The 5096-nt window shown below is 52.1% G+C and overlaps 1 pseudogene; it reads right to left on the bottom strand.

Annotated features, from left to right (window-relative positions):
- Positions 1-2056: 2056 nt before the first annotated feature.
- Positions 2057-3449, bottom strand: LOC124673328 (annotated as a pseudogene).
- Positions 3450-5096: the final 1647 nt, after the last annotated feature.

The raw sequence follows: 5096 nt of genomic DNA, 5'->3' as shown, positions 1-5096 counted from the left end.
AGGTAATAAGCAAACCCAATTCCACAATGCACAAGCGGCGGCTAGGAAAGATGTAGAGAGAGCATTTGAGATTTTGCAAGCCCAATTTACCATTGTGAGAGGACCGGCTATATTTTGGGACCAAGAATGCCTTTGGTATATCATGACCGCTTGTGTCATCATGCATAACATGATTATAGAGGATGATCGTGGGAAATATGTTGATCATACCCACTACGAGTTGATGGGGGTTCCCGTGCAAGTGAGGAGAACCGCACATAGGATTGCCCGGTTCATTGCCTCGTACCATGTCATTCACTCCAACAACACACATGATGAGCTTCAAAAAGATCTCATGGAAGAATGATGGAATTGGAATGAACAACAATAGTTGCATATTTGTTGTATTTGTTTGAAAACTATGTGTTGTATTGTCTCAAAACTATGTTATATTGTTGTATGTTGGTCTCTAAACTTGTTGTATTTGGTGTGAACAATTTCATCTACTTGTTGTATTTGTTGTGAACAATTTGTTGTATTTGTATGGTACATTTTATTTGTGAATTTATATGGTTGTTTGATCTTGTTTGATGCATACTTGTGTGTGTTTGTTGTTTGTGCCGCGCTGCGCGCTGCAAAATGGAGCATCCGGCTGATGTGCTTTTTTACCGCACCAACGCGCGCTGCAAAATGGAGCATCCGGCGGAGCAAATTCCGACCCAGCGCGACGGAATCGAGGTTTAGCATGCCGATTTTTAGCGCGCCTGTTGGAGATGCTGTAAGGCAAGGTCCAAGGGCTCCAACCACAATCAACCAGAATCGCTCTTCCTTCCATCGCAGGTACACATTGCTGTTCTACGAAAAAAAGGGGCGGGGGGGGGGGGTTTACTCTGCCAAAAATACGAGCGGACGTGCCGCCGTATGGTGGGAATCTGCGATCCATGGAGATATGGTAAGCAACTACAGCAACAAACACCCACGAAGCCAACACGGACGAACCAATTAATCTGCGCCTTGCGCGCCATTGCCAAGGAAGGAAGGCGTGATTTCGAAAGGAAGGCCTCAACTCTCGAGTCTCGACCAAAAATCTCCTCCACCCATCGATCTACATAAACCCAGGGAGGCCCTCTCCTCGCAGCCATACCCAGCGAAACCAAGCAAACATGACGATCATGGACACGGACACGGAGCAAGGGACTTCTCCTCCTCGCCCGCCCCCGACACTGGCGGCGATGGACATTGAGCAAGGAACTTTTCCTCCTCGCCCAACACCGGCGACGGTCACGGCTGAGCCTGAACTACCACCAGGATGTATAATCTGCATGTATGTCTTCTTCGGGTTCGTCCTCTTATTACTTGCGATTGGGACCGTCTGGCTCATCGTGGAAGGATCCTTGTACAAGGAGCCGCACTACTCCGTCGCCATCGCCGACGTCTCCGGCCTCGACCTGGCCACAGACCTCAGCCGCCGTCCTGCGCTAGATCTCGAGTTCAACCTCACCGTTCTCGTCGCGCCACGGAGCCCTTTCATCCACACCTGCGCCTACCCCGGCACCACCGCGAGTGTGAACTACCATGGCCTCCAGCTCGCCTCCACCGCGGTGCCCCAGTTCTGTGAGACCCGGGGCACGCGGACCGTCATCGCGCGGGGTCGTGTGTGGCGTTCGTGGACGGCCCTGGACAACCTGGCGGCGGACGTGCGGCGCACCGCCGGCGTGTTCGACGTCACGATATCGATCCCATACACGGTGGGCGAGGGCATGCATAACAAGAGGCACGTTGTGGAGGTTTCATGCAAGGGGAGGCGCGTCGGGGAGGCCGTCGACAGCGTCCCCTTCTGCGATGCGCGTGATGTAGAAGTGGCCACATCTACATACTGAACTCTCGCCAACGGATCCGCCTGATTTTCTCATCTCACGCAAAATTGCTTCTTTTGCTATTTTCTCGATGCCACATGTATGCAATATTTTCATTGTGTTGTGCCCTAAAGAAATAAGTCTAAATAACCCCCCTATCTTTAACGTTTGGGACGGAGAACCCCCTTAACTTTCAACTGGAGCATTTAACCCCCTAAGTATCACTTACCGGTTAATTGACCCCAGCGGTTTGTGAGGCTGATGGTTGTTTTAGGGGGCGGTATTGCTCCACGTGGAGGCGGTGCGTTGGCGACGTGGTCGAGCGCGTTGGCACCTTGTCTGCTTTCCTCCTCTCTCCCGTCGCCGCGCTGCTCTTCCTCTCTCCGGGACGGGACAACCACCAAGGACTACTGCTTCGAGGCGCTGCGTTGCATGTTGGTGGCAACCACGTCGCCGGACTTGCTCAGAAAGTAGACCGTACTGTCGCGTCGCGCGCCGCCGCCACTCCCTTCAGTGGAACATGTCTCGCTCCTCCGGGCGAGCGCCACGGGGGCCTCCAACGAGTCCTTGGACGAGTCAAACATAGACATGGACAGGTCAGGGACCTCGCCCGTCAAGAGCGCCACACGGTAAAGGGAGCCGTACATTGCGGTTGTGAGGTGCTGCGGCACGCCTTGGTTCTGCGGCGGCGTGGGGAGCACGCGGGACGCGCCGGTGAGAAGGTTGGACACGGAGAGCGCGCGAGTTGTCGGAGCGCGGTGGAGGACGAGGCCGCCCGACGCGGCCACCGGCATGGACCCTGGCGCGGGCAGCTGGGATTCCAGGAGTGCTCGGTGGCGTCGAAGGCTACGGTAGGACGGGCACTCTCGGAGAGCATGAGGAACCATGGTTCAGCCGCGGCTGCGTCCAGCAGCAGCTCGTCGTGGATGATCTGGTCATCTGGTATGCCGCGTCCTTGGAGATGGGCTTCTCCCCTTGGTCCTGCACGTACCTCGACGCGAAGACGGCTGCCGCCATCGCCGCTTCGTCGCTCTGAACATGCGTCGGAACCATGGCTCTGTACGTGTCAGCTGAGTCCTTGGTGGTCTCCTTCTGGACACGTAGCTGTTCACTAGGCACCGAGCATGTATATACAGATACGGGAAACTTGGAATGTCACTTTTGCTTTGCTTGTCTCGTGTTTTTTGCTGCCCGGAGACACTGCTTCGCTTCCCAGTGGAAACCTTGCTCTTGGAGATGATGTAGAAGCCCCCTCCTGGGGCGTCCCCACGCTCTCGAGGAATGTCAGGGAGACGGCGGCCGCGCGCCACTCTCGGCAGCCGGTACAGAGGCGGAAGAAGCTGGCTGGTGGGAGGCGCGCCAGGACACGCTTCCTGCAGTTGGCCGGCGGCGGCATTGACGTCTCCTTGCGAGAGGACTTCTTCCTTACCCCAACTCTTAACCATAATCTACGTGGCCAAAACCAGTGTCCAAGTCAGCTAAAACAGCTATCAGCAACCTGAGGGGGTAATTTACCTGGTAATGCATACTTGAGGGGGTTAAGTGCTCCACTTGAAAGTTAGGGGGGTTCTCCATCCCAAACATGAAAGATAGGGGGGTTATCTAGACTTCTTTCTAAAATATACTTAAGTGTGTGCCCTAAAAAATATTGAAGCCTACAGATACTTTCTCGCGCTTGAAATCTTGAGTCTTGAATATGCATATGTATCCTATAGGCTCTTAGCTAGCACAAGATCGCACAGGACACCTCCTCCGTAACAAACAAGGCAAAGGGATGGTCAACGACGAACTCCACAATACGCGGAGGCGGCGGCGAGTTCCTTGAACATTGGACTATAATCGATGCGATTATAGCCGTCGCCTCGGTGCCTTCCTCGTTCACCTCGATGATGGCCTTGTGGATGACGCTTATTTCGTGGTCGCGCGAGGGGGCTCGATCCATCGGGTTCTCATCAAGAGACGTATGTGTGTAGATTTTGTCGCTGACCATCCATTTGTCTTCTTTGTCATCGAGGAGTTGTACGGTACGATTATGTTCGCTGGACACGTCGTTGATCCCTCCATCAAGTAACACATGCGTGACGACGCTAGGATTTTTTTATGGCTTATTTGCAGACTCAACACTCATGATATAGTGAGTATTATCAAGCTGGAGAGCGATAAATAGCAATGGACTTTTAATTAGTTGCACTTCAATATTTTTGCTACTATTGCTTTTCTTGTTCCCTGCTTTTCTTGTTCTCTGACGAGATTCTTTCTCTAACACTCATAGTCGGAGAAACTTTATCCAGTCAGTCCGGGCTTTTTTGGGTTTCCCCTTGTAGCCCCTAAAACTTATGAAATTGTTAGCATTGTCGTTACCTAGTACTTTCTCCATTTTTATATGTAAGGTCACTATTAAAAATATATTTGATAGGGGTTCAGTTACCATGTGACTTGTTGTGGGCCATTGGATGATGAATGGAAGGTGGATGATAGGGGTCCAGTTACCATGTGACATGTTGTTTGCAAGTCACTGAACCCCCGCCCATGAAATTGTTAGTGTTGTCACTACCTACTACCTTCGACTCCAAATGCTACATCAGCAAAACCCAGGAGCCGTCTTAGTTCCCATGGCTTCACTTCTCGCCTCTCGCCTCTTTGTTAACATATATAAAGGCTATTTGAATGCCCTCTACTCCCCTATCTTTACCCGAAGAAGCACCCGCTATGATCTTTCTATAGATATAATGAATGTGAGCAGCGGAGGCGATTACTAGGCCAAGCTTGGTCATGTAGGGACATCTTTCTACGCTTCAGTTTTCTTGTCCAGCGATATTGACTATTTGGTCGATGGCAAGGCCTTTGCCGGAGCGTGAGCTGTGAGATGTCGGCATCGCTGGAGGCTCCGCCATCCTAGAGCTTGATTTGTGGGCAGATGGCTGACCGTAGCCCAATGCTTCCACTGCCACCCGTCAGCGGGGTGTCTCAGCATCACATCTTTCTTACGGTCATCTTTGTGCCATCGCAACAACTTGGCATGCTCTTTGTTTTGGAACAAACGTTTCAACCGTGATATTATAGGAGCATACCACATCACCTTCGCAGGAACCCTCTTCCTGGGGGTGGACTCGCCCTCAACATCGCCAGGATCATCTCGCCTGATCTTATACCTCAATGCACTACATACCGGGCATGCATTCAAATTCTCGTACTACTCGCGATAGAGGATGCAGTCATTGATGCATGCATGTATCTTCTGCACCTCTAATCCTAGAGGGC

This window comes from Lolium rigidum, chromosome 7 (genome assembly GCF_022539505.1).
Source record: "Lolium rigidum isolate FL_2022 chromosome 7, APGP_CSIRO_Lrig_0.1, whole genome shotgun sequence".
NCBI classification, from domain to species: domain Eukaryota; kingdom Viridiplantae; phylum Streptophyta; class Magnoliopsida; order Poales; family Poaceae; genus Lolium; species Lolium rigidum.
This window is presented reverse-complemented; position numbering and strand designations above follow the sequence as displayed.